Source organism: Pygocentrus nattereri, chromosome 18, assembly GCF_015220715.1.
Source record: "Pygocentrus nattereri isolate fPygNat1 chromosome 18, fPygNat1.pri, whole genome shotgun sequence".
NCBI lineage: Eukaryota > Metazoa > Chordata > Actinopteri > Characiformes > Serrasalmidae > Pygocentrus > Pygocentrus nattereri.
Genome location: NC_051228.1, coordinates 7,193,521 through 7,216,363, shown reverse-complemented (window position 1 = coordinate 7,216,363; position 22,843 = coordinate 7,193,521). Strand labels below are relative to the sequence as shown.

General features: G+C 40.0%; 1 protein-coding gene across 3 annotated transcripts in view; it reads right to left on the bottom strand.

Annotated features, from left to right (window-relative positions):
* The window catches only part of cuedc1a (CUE domain containing 1a), a 45,743-nt gene extending 26,705 nt beyond the window's left edge, over positions 1-19,038 (bottom strand). For 2 of the 3 annotated variants that reach the window (XM_017711886.2, XM_037547640.1), the window contains exon 1: positions 18,828-19,038. The gene's annotated coding sequence lies outside the window, so the exon portion shown is untranslated. Of the gene's footprint in view, positions 1-2,566; positions 2,739-18,827 lie in introns of all 3 variants that reach the window. The other variant, XM_037547639.1, reaches the window with a different exon arrangement.
* Positions 19,039-22,843: the final 3,805 nt, after the last annotated feature.

The window sequence follows — 22,843 nt, the reverse complement described above, 5'->3', positions numbered from 1 at the left end:
TGGAGATGGTTGGTGTGAAAGTAGAGGAGGCAATGGATAGGGCAAGATGGAGGCAGATGATCCGCTGTGGCGACCCCTAAAGGGAGCAGCCGAAAGCAGAAGAAGATTTAAGGTGGAATTGGAGAATTCAACAAGAAACTGACTTCAGCTTTGCAGCTTTTTAGTTGCAGGTTAAATTGCTGGTTGCAGATTAAATATATCAGGAAACCTGAGTGCAAATAAGTCCATTCTTCTCCAAACTTTTCAATATTTGTCTTACGTAGTACTCTTTGCCTGTTCGTTGGCTACTAGCTAGACGTGATTGCTATCTGCGTTGCTATAGTGACCAGTGGTCTGTGCACCAATCTTCAGGGTTAAAGGGTGAATTGGCAGTTGTAGGCTACATTAACTCCAGCGTTTAAGACCATTTATTGTTAAAACCGCGTTAAAACGATGAGGAGAGCGTTATTTTACTGCAAAGAAAGATTGTTTTATTTTTACCTAATGGTCTAATTCTGTTGTGGAGCAGATACAGGCCAGTAAAAGAGGCACATGTTTCCAAGCCCTGACATAGACAACATATAGCATTTATAACTAAGCATTTATAACTTTTATAACTAAAAGAATAAGGAAAGTATCATTTTCAACCAAATAATCTCTTCACGTCAGCCACTGGGACATATGCCAACAACGGCCACACTGTAGCAGTTCCACGTGAAGATGAGCCCCGACAGCCTCAAGCAGAGTTAGCTTTGCTCCAGCCAGCTCCATTAGGACTGATACAGCCTCAGAAAAGGAAGCAGATACAGTGTACGAATGGCTAATGGCCTGAGACCAATAACAGCTGGTGTAACAGAACCCTCAGGCTGAGAACAAAAAGGCAGCTTGTCCCTATTTGGCACAGCTGTGTTGGGGGCCAATGCAAGCTGTAAGCAAACTGATGATGTAGCACAGGAGGACATCTTCTTTGCTTTTAATATGAGACCCTCAACTACAGTCGACAGACCACAAACAAGTGTTAAGTGTAAGGTAATATGGATAAATATGTGATCTGTAGAATTTGATCAATTACATTTTAGAAATTTAACAAATATTTAGTAAGTGTTGTAATATGGATCTGCTTCATACTATGACATGAAGCAGTGCAACAAATCACTGTGTTAATCACAGCAGCTTAGAAACGAACAATTCATTACAACCACAAACGAAACTGAAAGTGTAACAACAATAAATAAAAGATACTAATCTTGCGCCAAAAAATAAATGTCAAAAAATAAACTTTACAGATAAATGAATTAACAATACGGTCATTAGGAGCCAGAGTACAACGCCTTCTACTCCAACACAACCTTTAATATAAATTATAATAAATAAAGCGAAACGCCTAAATAAAGCACAGGTCGTTTAAATGGATGTTTAAATATCGTACCCACTCATTGCTCATGCTTGCAAGTCACATGCAAAAGTATATCAACAAATGAAGATGCATAAATATAGATACAGATATAGATCTCACTGTAGCTCACCTGTATACCACCCACTGCTACCTGTACTTAACAGGTAGCAGTAGGTGGTATACGGTTCTTCCAGTATACTGAGTGAAACTGTTCCACAGGCACCACAAATAAGTGCAGACACTGTAATGTAAAAGCAGTACAAAATATTCTAGGGTTAGCCCGTTTAGCTGAGCGGCTGAGTAAGGAATATGTCAGCAGACTAGAGGTTTGCATTGCCATGGGAGTACTGCAGGACCCATCAACATAGAGGAGTGGGCAGTAAACCAACCCAGTGTGGAGTGGGCCAAGATAGGTGCGTAGAGAAGCCAAAATAAAATAATAAGGATCATTTTAAAAATGGCATATACAAATAATATCAAACAACAAAATAAAAAAACTGAATCGTGAATTGCTTCCTTGTACGCCACGGAAGCGGCACCAGGGGACTCTGGTTCTAGAGGGCCAGATTCCAGTGTGGTTCAGGGATTTACCTTCTCAAGCATGCCTGATCAGTTAATTACCATGTTGAGTTGGTGAGCTGAAGGTAAGTCTGGCCTATGGCAGTCATTTTGTCTATTATGATCAACGCAGCTGGAAACCAGTTTAGGTTGAATTAACATGTCAACACTGGGTCTTGCCAGGATAGGATTCTCTGCATGCCAAACTATCCAGAAATCTACCTCTGGCTTTTGACTATCTGATTAAACCCAGTATTCCAGATCCGCTCGTAGAGAATTCATGAGAGGAGCAGTTTCCATTGGATGTTGCGGGACCTCTTGCGAGAAGTGCTGTTTCCGTTGTCTGTATCAGAGATCTAACTGTGTAATTTCATGACCAGCTGATGGAATGAAACTGAAGAAAGACTTTTCTAGCATACTCCCAATGTCGTGAGGCATACCCCTGGGACCACACTTTGGGCCCTAGAGCAACAGCAACCATCAGAAATCCAATAAGAAAACTGGACACAGCAGTTGCCTCTGTGGCGACCTTGCAAAGACAAAAAGCAAACTCCTTGTTCTACAGCATGCGAGATAAAAAATAGCCGGAACAATCTAAATTTAGCAATGTAATGTCCAGTGTAGGAAGCTCACTCTATTCTGGTGCAGGAAGTGAGAACTCGCTCATTTCCCCAGTATACACAGAGACGCTGCTCCACAACTCCATTAATCGACTCAGTTCTTGAACTCAAGCCCAAAGCGACGAGGATTCAGAGCGGCTTGCTGACTCCAGGATGGTTCTGGTTGCAGTCCAATAGTAACACTGCTGAAAAAAAAAAAAACATATCTACCTTATTTTTGGCCCTCTAACAAGCTCTTCTTCCTTCCAACCGAAAACAACAATGCTCAACAGGTGCCCTCATTAAAATGAAATGGCTCCCGAACCAGACTTTTCTCTTCTCAGGCAAGAAACGAATGTGACAAGAAGCAACTCTACTGCCAAAGTGCCCGTCGAAAACTGCTCTCCTGTGAGGAGAAGTGCTAGTTTCATTGAATTAAGAAAGGATGAGACTCCCACATAAACGAGATCTCCTCCAAAAAGCAAGCAGCTTTAACATCTGGCAGCTGTCCCTGGTTGCATGTGGGGAAAGACTTCTTTCCTTAAACTTTACCTGAGGTGAGATTCCGGTCTTCTCCCACTATCACGTCAAGCTCTCTAACAGGCCATCAAATCGCATTTACACTGAATGCATTACAACGAGAAACAGATGTCGAGCATTTAGCCGAACAAAAATGCCCTCTAAACCATCATGTTGTTATCTTTCAGTGAGCCAGGGGCTTCCGCTACGCACATTATGCCCCTATTTGCCTCCAGGCTACAGGAAAAAAGGCCTTGACTAGGCTGTAGTGGGAAACTGTTTTCAAACTGAGTTGGATCCCCTGCAGTTTAAAACTTCACAGACAATAAACAGGCAGCCGTTTCACAACAGTCTGTCTAGAAGCACATACTTTTATAGCTCCATCGTTTGGTACCAGAACAGAAGATAAGTGTACTTAAGAGTGCAAGTCAGGAAATTCATCCAGTTAAAGGTACCTGGTGGAAAACATGAGTGACTGTACTTCTTTAATATACACGCTTAAAAAAGGTTGTTTAGTAAGATTTTTCTCTATTGAGTTCAATATAAAACCCTTTCATGAGTTACCAAACTCATGGTTCTGACTAAAAACCATCTGTGTACTTAAGTATTAATTTGGGAGATTTGTTATTTAGTATTATTGAAACTGAATACTTGTACTGCAGTTCGAGGGGATGCGGTGGCGGGTGACAGGCCTTGGAGGAAGCCTGTGTTAGTCTTCACCCTCCTAGCGCTGGTGGTATTGTGTGATTGGGGGAGTCCTAACTAGCAGGTGGAACTGGATAGGAGTAAATTAGGGACAAATTATGGGAAACAAAACAAAAAAAAAGAATCCACGAATCCAGGAACATCACTAATGTTCGCAGGCTTACTTTCACTCAAATATACTGCTGCCTTCATTCTTTCACATTAACGGAATACGATTTTCAGACGTTACGTAACGTTCTGCACTACAGATGTGTGTGAAAAATGTCACGTATTATTGTTTGAAGGGAAAATAAGTACACATCCTCCAAATCTGCACGTTAATGCAGCACTAATGTTTATTTCGTGAATTATTCTTTGCTAAATTGGGAAAAAAAAAAAAAAAAAGTTTTTTTATTTTTTCTCAAAGGAAAAAAAAGAAACCGTACACTAAAATTTGCAGAAAAAGGACATATTTTTGTTCAGAAAATCAACAAAACGTCATTTAACTGCGGTTCAAAATTCTGCAGACCACTGTTTTCTCTTTTCGTTCGCATAAAATCAATTGCAACTGGTCAATTAGTCACGTGAACCATACATACCTTCACTGAGATGCATTTATGTAGCATTTATGAGATTATGAGAGGTTATACGTGTATGTTGCAATGGAAATGAATGAGTAATTGATATTTTTACCGTTAACTTTGTGCATATGCGTTTTTCAGATGTACGTTATGCACGATATATACTCATAACACTCAGCAAAGCTTGGGCAACCCACCTGAGTTAACCACTTCTATCTCTTTCTGAGTTGATGAATATTCTAGGACCACCCAAACATGGTACTGCTCTGATAGAAAAATCAGCTGGTCGCCAGCAAAAGCAGTGTATGTTGTATTTTGGATGCTGGTGTACTGGTCATCCAGCAGGAGCCTACTGAGTGAAAAGCTAAACCAGCACCAGATCAGCACTAGACCATCACAAACCAGCACAGACTAGCTGGTCCCTTCAGCTGGGTGGTCATGTGGGTTGTCTGGTAGCACCCAAGGAAAAGATCTCAGTTACCAAACAATCATTCCAATAAATGCTGCCATCAAATCATATTATAATTCTCCACACAGTAGCAATTACAGAGCCACCCCCTCCCCTCCCCGACCACCACCACACATGCAGCAACAAGCATTAACTGATGCCAAGGGAGCTTGTAGGATTTTGTTTGGCTGCTTCTCCACACACAAACAAGCTTCCTGGCTCCTGTCCTCTCCACACGGGGACAATATTAAATCTGTCTCTGCCGGTCTTACAACTCTGGCTTTGTGTTACTGTTACAGCGAGAGGACTCCCTTCAGTGGAGAGAATGCATTTGGGTGCTACACCAACAAAGGTTCATTTTCGACCCTTGTAGCCACTGAATGAATCAGTAATGCTGCTTTAGGAGCTCATCTGCTGCAGCTTATGGCCACATTAAAGTCCCAACTGTCCCCTCAGCGGCTGCAGACAATCCAGATTATTGTTCCGCACTGTCCATAAGGAGATAGAAGGACAAAACAACAGCCACGTGCCACGTGGGCTGATGCTGGTACAGTCAAGCTCTATTAACATCAAGGTGACCACATTTTACCTGTGTGGTCACGGACCCCAAAGTTAGAGGAAGCAAACTTGTGCTGTTTTTTGAACATTTTCTTCTGTGTGCCTTCCTTCTCTGGCTAGCTGGGACAGCGGCCGCCCCAAGGGCTTCGCAGTGCCACAAAGATAAATGATTCAAGCAAGCATCTGGCAGTGACCTGACTGGGAAAAGAGCCGGGCACCAGGCCGGCTGCGCAGAGCGAGACACTGCGAGCGAGAGGCTGCCACACCGATCTCGCTGAAGCCCCAGCCCGCACGCTGCCTGTCAGGTTTCATCCAGCGCCGAGCCTCACGGAGCGGCACTCCGAATCTAAATGAGGGAACAAGAAAATTAATGGCCACACGTGGGCTGGAAATGAATAACGACTCTTCCGGGAGGATTATTAACAGTATTTCGCTGAGGTTTCACTGGACAGATGAGCTTCGACCTGGACGGATGCCTTAAACTGTAATGACCCATGTGGGCTCTCCAGGCTGAACCTTAGCTGACTAATTAACAACTAATTAGTCATAACGTTCTTGACCAACTAAGCTAAAACATGGACAAGTATTTTAACATCTATTTGCCTTAACCGAACACATTACATTACAATTTTGATTGTTTTTTGCTTTAATTTTAAATATTCTCAAATACCTGTGATTATCCCCCACCATCCCTCACGGAAAGTTATATGAAATGATGTAGTTCAGTTTTTGGCCTAAAACATGTTTTTCCAGTGGTGGAGAGGTACAATACATTTCCAAAAATTTTCACTCAGCCATCCAAATCATTGAATTCAGGTGTTCCAATCACTTCCATGGCCACAGGTGTATAAAGCCGAGCCCCTAGGCCTGCAGACTGCTTCTACAGACATTAGTGAAAGAATGGGTCGCTCTCAGGAGCTCAGTGAATTCCAGCGTGGTACCATGATAGGATGTCACCTGTGCAACAAGTCCAGTCCTGAAATTTCCTCACTACTAAATATTCCACAGTCAACCGTCAGTGGGATTATAACAAAGTGGAAGCGATTGGGAACGTCAGCAACTCAGCCATGAAGTGGTCGGTTTCGGGATAATTTAGAGCGGAGACCATGAGCCAGACCTACTCGTCCTACATCAGTGTCTGACCTCACAAATGTGCTTCTGGAAGAACGGTCAAAAATAAACACTCCTAACCCTTGTGGAAAGCCTTCCCAGAAGAGTTGAAGCTGTTATAGCTGCAAAGGGTGGACATCATATTAAACCCTATGGATTAAGAATGAGATGCCACTCAAATTCATATGCGTGTGAAGGCAGACGTGCGAATACTTTTGGTATATGTGTGTGTGTGTGTGTGTGTGAAGGCAAATGTCACAATTGGCCCCTCCCACTCCTCCATTTTCTCTGAGTTCTTCCTGGTCCTGCCCCCTTGTTTTCAGAGCCTGCCCTTAACTACTTCCACCTGTGTCTGGTTAGCCACCTGTGTCTTGTTGTCCCTCGTCGTTACCTGTATTTAAGCCCTGTGTGTTCCACTGTGAGTTTGCTGGTCTTTGTACTGTATTCTCGTGCTGTTTGAATTGTATTGTTTGACTTGTTTAGTAGTGTTTGAAGTGTTTGGTCTTTGTTTATTTTGGCCTCCGTTGTGTGTTTATCCCTGTGTGCTTTTACGTTATGTCTGTCCCTACTTTTCTCCGTGTTGGCTCCCTGACCCTGGACCGTCTTGACCTGTGTAAGGATTTGCCCATAATAAATCTCACTTGTCTTCGCACAAGCATCCGCCTCTTCATCGCTCCCCAACATTACAGCAAAATAGTTTCTTCTTACTATTTTATTTTAGTTTTACCACTTTTACCATATATAAACATAGAACACATGCAAGATCACTGGTGGTTTGGTAAACAAAACAGCTATATTTATATCAAACATCACAACACCTGGTTGCTAATATTACCACTATAAAGAAATCTGAGCCAGAAGGTTTATTTTAAAGCACAATGAAGGACCTACATCTCAGCAATTAAACTGTGCAGAAATAAAAAAAAATGAAGGCATTTAAGGTACAAATACAATACTGTGCAAAAGTTAAAGGACATACAAAGTAATAACTTATACTGAAATGCCGTTTAATTAAACAAACCATTTTTGGGACATTAGATTAAATATAAGACACTATATTTGCATAAAGTTTTCAAGTTTCCAAAACTGGTGTTCAAACGATTATCATCATTATCACAGAATAACTGACTGACCACCCTAAAGTCCAAACCTCAGACCTCATCATCACTGAGTGTGTTCAGGATTTCTTGGATCATGAGAAGCAGAAACTGCAACCAACTTCTAAGACTGAGCTCGGAAAATGTGGAAAAAATGCCTGCAGATTGCTTGAAACTGAAAGTGAGTCTCTCGAACAGAATGTAACCTGCAAAAAGGGCAAAGAGTGGACACTAAAAACGGACAAATCTGACATCATATTTAGCTGCTGAGGCCTCCGTCTGATTTCCTCACACTGAAAAATGAATATCTTGTACGTAAGGGCTACTTTGATTGGAAATTTATGAAGGGTGGTCTCTGACTTTTGCCCAGCACCACACATTAGCCTTACAGCAGTTACCAAATACTTTGTAGCAGTAACTGGATAAATCTGAGGGTTATTAATGAAAAAAGAAGCTGCCAGTTTAAAGGCGTCAATGGCATGAAACGTGTGCTCTCATGTATAACAACTTGCCTGACTTGCTGTGACACCGTTCATCTGCCAATCGTCCACATATCGAAAGCCAGCCGTACGCAGTCACATGCGCGGGGTGATAACCTTTCGAACACTTTGTTGCCAGAGCTTCATTAAATCAATCACCTAAAAGCCATGCAGCTCCCAGCAGGGCCATCATCCCTCACTGTCATTTCCAGAGCGCCATATTAATCTCCACCTAAATTTAGCTGCGGAATCCACGCTACTCTCTGTCTGCGAGCCCATTACAGACCATGCTTACCGCCGCGGGAGCCGGGGGAGGATGGCTGTGCCCTTGCGAATAATAGATCGCACGCTTACTGACGTCACCCATAGTTAATGCCAGCTGATAGGGCCCAGAGGGTGATACGCAGGGGGGCTATTCCATCCAGCTGAGTGGAGATCAAAGCTAGACGCCTACAAAATAGCACAACTCTGGCTGTGCTGGGGATTAAAAAACTAAGAAGAGTGGCTGGAGTTGACGGAATATTCATCCTCCAGCTAAATGAAAAGCAGTTATGGCAAGAACGTGCTTGCCGTCACTGCGCATGTTGCTCGTTCTTTCATCAGCGAGGAAGCTTCCGATTACGGCGCCGCCTCCCCGTGCTCGTCCGAGCAAATGTAATCAGAGTCTGACCAACCCACGTCGCCATGGTAACCCCTCACTGTCTTGTCAGCTGAGATGCCGGCCTCATCCGCAGCGCTGACTCTCAGACTAATTGATTCATTAAGGATTACAGGCCTTGAGGAAGCCCTTGGAGCAAGGATGCGGCATAAAACTAGAGGATTTAGGGCAAACTGACTTAAAACCGCTATTGAGTAGTGAGACGCTAAGCCTAACACGCAAACTAGCGCCGAATCCAATTAATAACTCAACCCAGTGTTCCTTAATCTTATAATATGTTCACAGATCCAATCGACTGGAGCAGGAAGACGGAGACAATGTAACGAAATGTATTACGCCGGCCTAATTAATAGGGGAACGATCAGGGATTTAACGCTGAATGAAGGGTCTGTACATTCCGCAAAGCAATAACGACCAGCCAAAAGCAGCTATTAGCTGGCAGAGGTATTCATCTCGCTTGGCATGGGATGGAAGCGGCAAGCTGGCTTGAAGCAATCGGCAGGGCTGTTATTAACAAACTACCGTAAACAAAATACTTTCAGTCAGTGTAACTGGGCAAAATGTGAAAGATACGGCTGCCAAAAGCAGACGCCTTTCAAACTGGCAGTGCGCTTTCACATAAAAGTGGGGCCAAGAGAGCGCCGGGATCCAATGGAACAGACTGTGGTGTCTGATAGTCGAAGTAATAGCTGTGTCGCCACATGACCGGAGCGCATCTTAGGTCAAGGTAAAGTCTAGAGCTGTGATGATCACTAAATTTTAGTTGATTAACAATCATATAAATAAATGTATGTATATATATATATATATATATAGCCATCCATCCAACCTTCTAAGCCGCTTCTCCGTCAGGGTCGCGGGGGGCTGCTGGAGCCTATCCCAGCAGTCTTCAGGCGGAAGGCAGGATACACCCTGGACAGGTCGCCAGTCCATCGCAGGGCAGACAGACAGACACAGACAGTCACGCACACATTCACACCCAGGGGTAATTTAGCATGTCCAATTGGCCTGACTGCATGTCTTTTGGACTGTGGGAGGAAACCGGAGAACCTGGAGGAAACCCACGCAGACACGGGGAGAACATGCAAACTCCACACAGAGAGGACCCTGGCAGCCCGGCCGGGGAATCGAACCCAGGCCCTCCACCACTGAACACCTCTGAGATGAATTGGATTGTCGATTGTGAGCCAGGCCATGCTCGTCCATCATCAGTGTCTGACCTCACAAAAGCTTTTTTGGACTGAATGGGCACGAATTCCCTCAGACACTCTCCAAAATCTCATGGAAAGTACTGATTGTCCCGTCGGATTTATACTGTGCACACACATAGAAATGAATATAGCTACACAGAACTGTGTGCAAGGTTAAGCAAAGCGACATGGGAGTGAAAAATAAAACAAATGTAAATGTTCCTTCAAAGTTACAACAGTGGTTTTAAGGTCCACTCGTGTACCTAAAATACGGTTTTCCAGGTGAAACGTTCAGATTTGCACCTTTTCATAATCTAATGTTTTAGAACAGAACAATAAAGCCTGGAGAGCCAGCACAACTTAGACAATATAATTAATACATTAATGGATAATGGTTCAGTTACGTCCCCTGACTAAAGGTACTGAGACGTACCCTTGAGGGTCCCAACCCCGTGACAATTTTGCATCTTTTTTTCTGAGACTGCCTTGATGAATGAAAAATGTTCCTGCATTGTACATTTATTTCGTACCTCCATAAAGAGCTAAAGTCGAAGAACTCGACAAACAAAGCAAGCAAAAAGATCCTTTTCCTTCCCTGAGGCGCTAGACAGCCAGCTTTAACCAACATTTGTCTGTTTAAACTCAGATATTGAACTGAACGCAGATACAAAGAGCTTTTCTGCCGCGCTGTGAGGGACACTGGAAACAAAATTAAACTCTTTTGTAGCGACTACGTCTTTCACTGAAGTGAAAAGAGGTGAGGATCTGATTCCATCGGCCACAATAAGGCCTTTGTGAGGGGTGAAATTGAAAAAATAGGGGAAAAACAGGCATGGCTGAGCACCGAACCAACAGTTGTTAGCACACTGGCCTCACATAACGCCCTTGTTTCTGACCTGCTTCAGCTGAGAGGAACTGAAGAAGGAGGAGAGAAAGGAACAGAGGAGACAGAAGCAATGAAGAGGCATTATGGGAGCATCCAGGGTGTTCATTCTCTTCCCCGCCCTAGCAGAAGCTTCTTCTCTGCACGCCAGCAGTGTGCAATTAATGCTTGTGGTAAAAGCTAATAATGAGCTATATGACATGGATAATGGGGCTAATCTGGGTCACAAGACTGCTTTCTACCACAAAGACTAGGAGAATACGCCCATACGGGAAAATGCATACACACAGAACCCGGGAGAACCATGTTTTAAAGCGCGTAGAGAATTCTGAGTGGAAAATTCCTGTTTCACTTCATCTCATTCAGCTCCGGACACCACAAGCGAGCAAATTAATCACGTCCCTTCACGTAGCTTCTGACTCGTGGTCCAGAGGATCTTAGGGAGGAGATTACACTCTGTGATCTATACGCGCCTGAACGTCTATATTTGAAAAATAGAACAGTGACCTAAATATTTACGCCTGCCTTTGGCTAATTTTGTTCTGCGCAGCACTGTAAAGTTCTGCCACCCTCAGAAACATGGTCATGAAAATACAAGTCTTATTTGTAGGAAAGCTCGTAAAAAACTGGGGTACGCCGTAAGCTACGAGTGCAGCACTTTTCCAGAACGTGTCGCTGCAACCCGTGGCCAGGGGTCACGACTGTTCTCTTTGGACAGGGAGGCTGGCTTAATTCTCTGCCTGCCATTTCAGAGCTTCGTTAGCCAGTTACTGCCATCTCTTAGGTCATGTACACAGAACTGGGAAACTGTGTTATGATGCTGCCCAAGCAGCAGCTCCAAAAGACTGGGTACATGTGTAGTGGAGGATGGACGTGAATCTATCGATTGTTATTCTATTCACTAATTGGACAATAATGCCTTCCATTTCCTCTTACTTCGCAAATTTTCCCTTTATGGTGCAAAAAAACAACAAAAGCCATATCGCCCCCTATGCTTCCTGCAGTGTACTGCATTCTGTCAGAATGGCTACATGTGTTATATAAACATTATAGAGCTTTATGGACAGCTTATGGTTTAAACAAACTAATAATTGTTTCCAATATTGATCAATAACTAACTGACTGCCAGTCTGACTAGCAATTAGGTTAATAATGTAAAAAGTTATTTATCAATAGTAATAACACAATAACAATAATAATACTAATACTAATCCTACTAATACTAAAAATACAGCTCAGTGCAGGAGGAAGGCACATAAAGACGGGATAATAAAAGAAACAAAAGTAAAAATAAAAGACAATAAACATTAAAAAAGAAAAATAATGTAATTTTTACATGAAATGTAATAAAAACTAAATATAATGATGAAGTAAAAAGAAAGTAAATAAGTGTTAAAATGGCAATAACTAAGTGAAAAAACAAAGACAAGCAGCACCAGAGGGAAAAATATAAAAACAAAAATAAAATAAGAAATATTAAATAATACAAAACATAATAATAACAACAACAACAACAATAACAATAACAATAATGAACAATTTGCTGGATATAACATACTGCTGTCCTGTGGAAATATTATGGCACAATATATATGAACTTGAGTGACATCCTGTTCTTAAACCATAGAGTTTAATACAATGATGACCCACACTTTGCAGCTATAACATCTTTAACTCTTCTGGGAAGGCTTTCCACAAGGTGTAGGAGTGTGTTTATAGGAATTTTTGACCGTTCTTCCAGAAGCGTATTTCTGAGCTCAGACACTGATGTTTGACGAGAAGGCCTCGCTCACAGTCTCCGCTCTAATTCATCCCAAAGGTGTTCTATGGGGTTGAGGTCAGGACTCTGTGCAGGCCAGTCAAACTGGCTCATTCATGTCTTTATGCACCTGCTTTGTGCACTGGTGCGCAGTCATGTTGGAACAGGAAGGGGACGTCCCCAAACTGTTCCCACAAAGTTGGGAGCCAGAAATTGTCCAAAATCTCTCGGTGCTGAAGCATTAAGAGTTCTTTTCACTGAAACTAAGGGGCCGAGCCCAACTCCTGAAAAACAACCCCACACCATAATCCCCCCTTCACCAAACTTTACTCTTGGTACAATGCAGTCAGACAAGTACCGTCTCCTGGCAGCCGGCAAACCCAGACTACTCCATCGGATTGCCAGATGGAGAAGGGAGATTCGTTACTCCAGAGAACACGTCTCCACTGCTCTAGAGGCCAGTGGCGGCGCTTTACACCACTGCATTCGACGCTTTCTTTGCGCTTGGTGATGTAAGGCGTGAATGCAGCTGCTCGGCCACGGAAACCCATTCCATGAAGCTCTCTACGCTGTTCTTTAGCTGATTTGAAGATCACACAAAGTTTGGAGGTCTATAGCGATTTACTCTGCAGAAAGTTGGCGACCTCTGCGCACTATGTGCCTCATCATCCGCTGACCCCGCTCTGTCATTTTACGTGGCCGACCACTTCGTGGCTGAGTTGATGTCGTTCCCAATTGCTTCCACTTTGTTATAATACCACTGACAGTCGACTGTGGAATATTTAGTAGTGAGGAAATTTCACAACTGGACTTGTTAGTACACTGCTTTTCAAAACTGCTAACTGAATATGCTTCTAGCTGTACAATTTCCACAATTTGGGAGCATAATAATAAGATTAATAATAATAAAATAATAATGAGTGCAGCATTTGTAAAATTAGCACCAGTAAATACCATGGTAACTATTCAGCTTCCAGGTAGCCCTGTATGCTAATGCGCGGAGAAATGTGACTAAGGCACTAACACGGTTTATGGCGCTTGGTGTGCCATGTGTGAGGTTAGTGATAAGAGAGCAGCCGCATATTTCATGTAAATATAGAAATAAAAAATGGGATTATCCAGGGAACATGACAGCGTTTACAGGAGACATCCAACATGGAGGGAAATGGGGGAATTTACTGTTTACTGATACCCAGAAAGTTGGTTTGGTGATCATCACAGGATGTGCCGCGGGTCTGACCCACCCACGTGTTTACTCTGTGGGCTATCAGTGTGTGCACAGATCAATGGGATATAGGAGTAAACCCAGATGGCTCGGTGTTGCAGCCAAGACAGATGGAGGAGATCGGCTACCGCACCTTCCCAGAATCCTCCTGGATGACAAGCAAATCGGGTCATAGTCATCGGCTGATATCGCATCTCAAAGGGAGGCGCAACGGCGCCGCAGCATCACCAGGGCATCTGCAATTCTAGCCTCCATCGTTACAGAAACCTCTGGAGTAGCTTCCTTCATGTCTTGGCAGTCTCCTTTCAGAAGCTTGGATTTGACATTAAAGCCTAACCACATTCGCTCCAGACAAATAATTGCCTGCGGTTTGTTTACCGCCTATAGACCCCCCTCTGGGACACCTGTGACTAGGCGTGAGTGGACTGCAAATTAGTAGTAGCCTACTGAATATGGTACAAGCTGAGAAGGAGTCAAGTTTCCAGCTCCGATGGATGCACTACAGCTGTACTTGCTCACTGAAGACTTACAAATTCTAGTTACATCTTTCATTTATTTCATTTCCAGTCAAAACAGTCATTGAATAAAAGGTATTAATTTTTCAGTTGGTATTTCTGAGAAGATTACATAAAAGATAATACACTTGCATAAGGCGGGAGAAAAAAAAAACAGGAGTTTCCCATTTTGGAATTTGGAAATGATTGAAAGGTAAAAAGAAATGGGATTCCTAACAACCACCTGCCACACCTGGTAGACCACCAACAACGTCCCTATCAGATAAACAACACTTAAAGGGTTCATCTTCAAGAGAGGAGAAAATCAAGCTGATTCAGATCTGAAAACATCCACAGTCCATCCTTCCACTGTGAGCAGACAACTCAGCGCTATGAGCCTGAAAGGATGTGTAGCTGTCCAGAAGCAGTTAAAAAGAAACAGACAAAAAATAAGACCATCTGCAAATCAAACAAAGAAGCTGCTGGTGTTGTCAAAACAATAGACTGGCCACTCCAGAGTCCAGTGTTTTGGGATTAACTAAATCTTGAGCAGCAGAAAGTGCAACCAACTTCTAAGACTGGAGGTGTGGAAAAAATCCCTGCAGATTTCTTTGAAAATAACAGAAGCACATCTCCTAAAAAGAATGGAAGCTGTAATAAAGGTGAAGAGTGGACACACTAAACTTGTTCTTAGTGGCCATTTTGCCAGAAAACTAAATAAATGGAATGTGGTCTCAGGCGCAGTAATGTATGCTAGAAATGCAAATGATAAGCAATATTGATCAAACCATTATGAGCCCTAAGGCATGAGGGAGGGGACGTGCTCTCCTGAGAGAGCTCTCATCCTCTCAGGGCAGAGCAAATGCAGCTCTCTCCAGACATCAGGGGGTAAACAGCCATCAGCAACAGCTCATAAGAACTTCGAGGTCCAGGAAATGGAGAAAGCAAACGCTGCTCACTCACAACAGCAATAACCTCAGGTCAAGACCCAGATATCCCCTGGATCATCCGTTCCTGACAAACTGAGCAGCGCTAAGTAGGCCTGGGTGCTGTTCAAAAGTTTTCAATACCAATTGCAATACTGATACATTGACCTTAATTTTGAGTCCTGAGCAATACATTTTTTGATACCCCATTTTAAAAACAAAGCAAAAGTGGGTGTGGCTTAAGCCAGAAACGAATGCAGCTATATATACTGACCACAACAGACCTCTGAAGTTGCGCCATCATTTTATAGTCAGCGTCATGCCTGTTTGAGGTGCTCTGTGTCTAACCTGGTTTACTTTGTGGGAAAAATGAACACTCTTACAATTTGATCTCTTTACACAGGCAGGCAAAGGCAGTGTTTCATTAGGAGTCTTGCCCAAGGACTCTTATTGGTATAGTCTAGGGTGCTTGCCCAGGCAGGGATTGAACCCCATTCCCCAAGTAGCATACAAATAGCAATATTCATATCTTGATTGCTAAAATATATCACAATTCAGAGGAATTTGGAAGGAAAATACACATAATACAAAGTATATCAGGTTTGAGACACTGTTGCCCAGGTCTAAGCAGATTTTCTCTATATGAAAAAAGAATGGCATTTTCAAAAATCACATCGTGCCCTGAGGTGAACAAAAATGTTCCAAACCTAATATATTTTGTCCATATTACATTTTGCCCCAAGTGTCACTGCCCACTCTGAATTATGAGGTCAGTAACAAGCCGAAACCTGAACAAGGCTACATGCTGCATGCAAACTAACACATAAAAGTAAGTCTACTTTTAAACTTCAACAGTTATATACCACCACAAGTTGCTTGGACAGTAGTCACATACAATTTCAGTAGACAGCAGTTTTATATAATGGTGTGGATGTTAAATGGTAGACTGACTTTCATGCAACGCCAGTTTAATGCTTAGGTTGTTTGTAGCATAGATGGAGCAATATTCATATCTTCATTGCTAAATTACATCACACTTCAGCAGAATTTAACCTGGTACACTTTTCCAGCTTACACTTTCCCCCAGGCGTCACTGGATTCTCCGAATTATGAGGTGAGTAACAAGCCGAACCATGAACGAGGCTACATGCTACACGCTAACTACCACATGAAAGTACGTCTACTATTAAACTTCAACAGTGTTAAATACCAACACCAGCTACTCAAACTGTAGCTCGAAAAAGCCAAACCCTCTAAACAGCCACATTTGACCAAGCTTGCTGGTTTGTGTGAGGTATTTTATTGAGGCTGCCAATTTTACTAAGCTAACGCCAATTAGCTTGTTAGCTTGCATGCAGCAATTGTCGTATTTGTCTCCTTAATGATCTCATAATTCAGAGGATCTGGAGGAAAACTGAATGTACAGCCAAACATATTAGATTTAGAACACTTTAGTTCACCACAGAAACCAACATTGTTCATTTCTCTCATAAAGAAAACCTGTTTAGAGCTGGAGTTGCTAATATGGGCGTTTCACCGAAAACAGAATGACGACACAAGGTCTACAGGCTGACAGTGAGCGCTTCAAATATATCGTGATATATTTTTGCGATATGGCAAAAATATATCACGATACTTCAAGAGGTTTTTCACGATTAAACAATATCACAATATTTTTTTTTTTGGCATCTCGTTAATTGGAACGGCCAAAATAGCGCCACATTTAAAAACACTGCCAAAAACTAGGAATGCAATGATTTATATTAGAGGTGGGCAATATGGCAAAAATATAATGTCACGATACTTTAAGAGGTTTTTCATCACAGATCACACAATATTTATTTTTATTGTCTTCTGATAAACTGGAAATGCAAAAATAGCGTCACATTTAAAAATGCTACCAAAAACTACGAATGCAATGATTTATATTAGAGGCGGGCAATATGGCAAAAATATTTCGATACTTCAAGACATTTTCACGATGCATGGTACGCCACAATATATATATTTTTAAACATTTGATAAGTTGGAACACAGGAATAAGAGCCAGTAGTGCTACATCAAAAAAAAAAAAAAACAATAAAAACTGTAAATACAGTGATTTTTATTTAACATTTGTCACACTGTGTTGCACTAAATCCAACTATAGTGAACTAACTATGCTCTCTCTGCAGCTGGGACGTATTTTTTAGCACTGGTGATCCACGTTGCACTCAGGGCAGCATATTGTGATTTAATTCATCACAGTAATAATAAATGGGTCATTCTACAGAAACGTCCACCTTTCTATCTCTCCATAGGTGTCACTGGTGTTACTGACGGTCACTGGTGTCACACATGAGGAAGGTCACACCGGAGACATTTTTCAATGATAAAATGCCTTTTACAAAACGGCTGCCGCAGAGCATCAGACCACATGCTGTCAGTCATGGAAAATCCGCTGAAATATGTACTTCAACCCATTTGTGTCCTCTTGTTCCACAATTACCTCAGAGCAAAGTCGGTCACACCAGTGACGTCAGCTAAAAGCTTCGTATGAAATCAGGAGCCGAGTGAGAAAATCTCTGAGAACCGAAAGACACGGCGGACTCACCGTGCGCTTTTCTTCATAGATCCTCAGAAAACGGGTCAGAGGAAGTCGAGTGGCGTCATCCGTGTGACTGTTATTTCAAAATAAGAGACGTCTTCGCCCTGCGGTAACACCAGTGACACGACTCCTTTCACCAAAAACAACTTTCATCATACATGGTATAATATTGATTTGTTTATATCATCGAACTTATATATTCCACAGTCATGTATAGATGACTGTAGCTACAGTTCTGAAGGTGTAACTGTTAAAATAACATTGTTTTATTTAAATAAATTGCAACCCACTGCAACATGTTTTTTTTTAGTGCAATATATCTATAAACGCTAGGGACACCAAAAAATGGACGTTTCTGTAGAATAACCCACATACTGTTACATTGTCCAGCTCTAGGTGGACTCAGGTGGGCTAGTACAGCCCACCACGTAATGTGGAACAGCGAGTTATACAGTGGCATGCGGCATAAATGGAATGAGGCCTCTGTTTTATTCAATTTCACACTCAAAATGCCTTTTATCAGCCTATTTGGAGCATTTCTCTTTGCTGGATGATGAAGGAAACACGACTAAGCATCAGACTGGAATGAAACCAAGTTTCTTTAAGTGTCTCCATCCACCCAGAACACCAGCCTGACTGCAGGAACGCGGACAGTAAAGCAACAGCCCGTGTTGCTGAAATGTGTCACCAGCTTCCAGCTCAAATCTGCCCTAAAGGCAAAACCACTTAACACGCGCCATAACGAGCATCCGAACATATACAAGTTGCATGCGGCGCGCGCCATATTTGCAACACCGTTAAGTTGCATGCACAGCGACATGCAACACGTAATGCAGGACGCACGAGCTGCATCCGTCGCATGCATAAGTTGCCTGTTTGTTTTCTGCCTCGTGCAAGGGAACATCCTCCGGCACGCGGCCTCGTTAACCCCCACCTCCCCACCACCGGCAAGGGGACCGGGGAGGGGGAGGGGGGCGTTTTTGCCGCTGCCCCGAACGCTGTCCGCTGTCTCCATCGCATCAAATCAAGGCACTACATTAGGCACCTGTGCACGAGAGCCAGCACGGCTGGACGTGACCGACATGCAGGAACGTTACCAGGTGAAGCGCGAGGGACTCCCGGGAATCCGCGCCTGCAGATCCTCTCGCGCCGCAGTGAAGGAGACCGGGCAGAGCTTCTTCTACCGCTCCCTCTCTCCGCTCTCTCTCCCTCTCTCTCCCTCTCTCTAAGATTCGCGTCCGGCTCTGGAAACAGCAAGTTTTTCGGACGCTCACGCGCTCAGATTTTCTGTAGAGAGGTGAGTGGACGGTAGAGCGGGGGGCGCCGCCCAGCGGACCACCAGCAGCACTGCGACTTAGACATTACTACTTAGGATTTCTGTTATCCTTTAATGTTGCTGACATAAAACATATAAAGCCGTTTAGTAAGTCATAATGATGAGAAAGTTTTCCTTAATTGTGACTTACCATCTCATAATTATGACTTACCATCTCATAATTATGACTTAAGATCTAATAATTATAATGCCGTATCTCATATGAATGAAATTCAATATCATAATCATGACTAAATATCTCATAATTATGCCTTAGCAGCTCATAATGATCACTGTCATAATTATGACTTGGTATCTCATAATAATGACTTACTATGTCATAATTTGGATTTTCAATCTCATAATTATGACTTACCATCTCATGACTATGACTTAAGATCTAATAATTATAATGTATCTCATATGAATGAAATTCAATATTATAATCATGACTAAACATCTCATAATTATGACTTAGTATCTCATAAAAATGACTTACTATGTCATAATTTGGATTTTCAATCTCATAATTATGACTTAAGATCTAATAATTATAATGTAGTATCTCATATGAATGAAATTCAATATCATAATCATGATCATCACACTATGTCATAATTATTACTTTCAATCTCATCATTTTCACTGACTGTCATAATGATGTCTTGACATCTTTCAGTTATGTCGTAGCATCTCGTCATTATGACTTAACATCTCGTAATCATGACTTAGTATCTCATAATAATGGAATTCAGTCTCATAATTATTCTTTAGATCTCATAATTTTCATATAGTACCATCTTGTGATTATGACTGACTATCCCAAACATTATGTCATAATTACTACTTACAATCTAGTAATTTTTACTTACTGTCATAATGACTTAACATTTTAGAGTTAAGTCTTAGCATATCATAATTATGACTTGCCATCTCATAATTATGACTTAAGATCTAATAATTATAATGTAGTATCTCATATGAATGAAATTCAATATCATAATCATGACTAAATATCTCATAATTATGACTTAGTATCTCATAAAAATGACTTACTATGTCATAATTTGGATTTTCAATCTCATAATTATGACTTAAGATCTAATAATTATAATGTAGTATCTCATATGAATGAAATTCAATATCATAATCATGATTAAATATCTCATAATTATGACTTAGTATCTCATAAAAATGACTTACTATGTCATAATTTGGATTTTCAATCTCATAATTATGACTTACCATCTCATAATTATGACTTAAGATCTAATAATTATAATGTAGTATCTCATATGAATGAAATTCAATATCATAATCATGACTAAATATTTCATAATTATGACTTAGTATCTCATAAAAATGACTTACTATGTCATAATTTGGATTTTCAATCTCATAATTATGACTTACCATCTCATAATTATGACTTAAGATCTAATAATTATAATGTAGTATCTCATATGAATGAAATTCAATATCATAATCATGACTAAATATTTCATAATTATGACTTAGTATCTCATAAAAATGACTTACTATGTCATAATTTGGATTTTCAATCTCATAATTATGACTTGCCATCTCATAATTATGACTTAAGATCTAATCATTATAATGCAGTATCTCATATGAATAAATTCAATATCATAATCATGACTAAATATCTCATAATTATGACTTAGTATCTCATACAAATGACTTACTATGTCATAATTTGGATTTTCAATCTCATAATTATGACTTACCATCTCATAATTATGACTTAAGATCTAATAATTATAATGTAGTATCTCATATGAATGAAATTCAATATCATAATCATGATTAAATATCTCATAATTATGACTTAGTATCTCATAAAAATGACTTACTATGTCATAATTTGGATTTTCAATCTCATAATTATGACTTACCATCTCATAATTATGACTTAAGATCTAATAATTATAATGTAGTATCTCATATGAATGAAATTCAATATCATAATCATGACTAAATATCTCATAATTATGACTTAGTATCTCATAAAAATGACTTACTATGTCATAATTTGGATTTTCAATCTCATAATTATGACTTACCATCTCATAATTATGACTTAAGATCTAATAATTATAATGTAGTATCTCATATGAATGAAATTCAATATCATAATCATCACTAAATATCTCATAATTATGACTTAGTATCTCATAAAAATGACTTACTATGTCATAATCTGGATTTTCAATCTCATAATTATGACTTACCATCTCATAATTATGACTTAAGATCTAATAATTATAATGTAGTATCTCATATGAATGAAATTCAATATCATAATCATGACTAAATATCATAATTATGACTTAGTATCTCATAAAAATGACTTACTATGTCATAATTTGGATTTTCAATCTCATAATTATGACTTGCCATCTCATAATTATGACTTAAGATCTAATAATTATAATGCAGTATCTCATATGAATAAATTCAATATCATAATCATGACTAAATATCTCATAATTATGACTTAGTATCTCATAAAAATGACTTACTATGTCATAATTTGGATTTTCAATCTCATAATTATGACTTACCATCTCATAATTATGACTTAAGATCTAATAATTATAATGTAGTATCTCATATGAATGAAATTCAATATCATAATCATGACTAAATATCTCATAATTATGACTTAGTATCTCATAAAAATGACTTACTATGTCATAATTTGGATTTTCAATCTCATAATTATGACTTACCATCTCATAATTATGACTTAAGATCTAATAATTATAATGTAGTATCTCATATGAATGAAATTCAATATCATAATCATGACTAAATATCTCATAATTATGACTTAGTATCTCATAAAAATGACTTACTATGTCATAATCTGGATTTTCAATCTCATAATTATGACTTACCATCTCATAATTATGACTTAAGATCTAATAATTATAATGTAGTATCTCATATGAATGAAATTCAATATCATAATCATGACTAAATATCATAATTATGACTTAGTATCTCATAAAAATGACTTACTATGTCATAATTTGGATTTTCAATCTCATAATTATGACTTGCCATCTCATAATTATGACTTAAGATCTAATCATTATAATGCAGTATCTCATATGAATAAATTCAATATCATAATCATGACTAAATATCTCATAATTATGACTTAGTATCTCATAAAAATGACTTACTATGTCATAATTTGGATTTTCAATCTCATAATTATGACTTACCATCTCATAATTATAACTTAAGATCTAATAATTATAATGTAGTATCTCATATGAATGAAATTCAATATCATAATCATGACTAAATATCTCATAATTATGACTTAGCAGCTCTTAATAATGACTGTCATAATTATGACTTAGTATCTCATAATTGTGACTTAGCAGCTCAGAATTATGAGGAAACTTTCCCCTTACTATGAGATAGTAAGTAATTATTATGAGATAGATACTAAATCATTCTGAGATGATTATGGAAAACATTTTCATTATCATTACTCACTAAATAGGCTATATATTTTTCTCCAGTGAAGGAAACAGGCGTCCCCAGTAGTCCTACTCAACAGGCAATATTTTACTAAAAACATTTACTATAAAATGCAACATTTTATTAATCAACCTGAGACGTATGTTCAAATGAACACATCAAATGTGGGTACATTTAGGCAACTTGACAACAGGAATTTAAAAAACCGCTTGATTTGTTTTTTTATAGTAGCAAATGTCCTTCAGTCCAAAGTTATAACTTGAATTCCTGTTAGAAAAA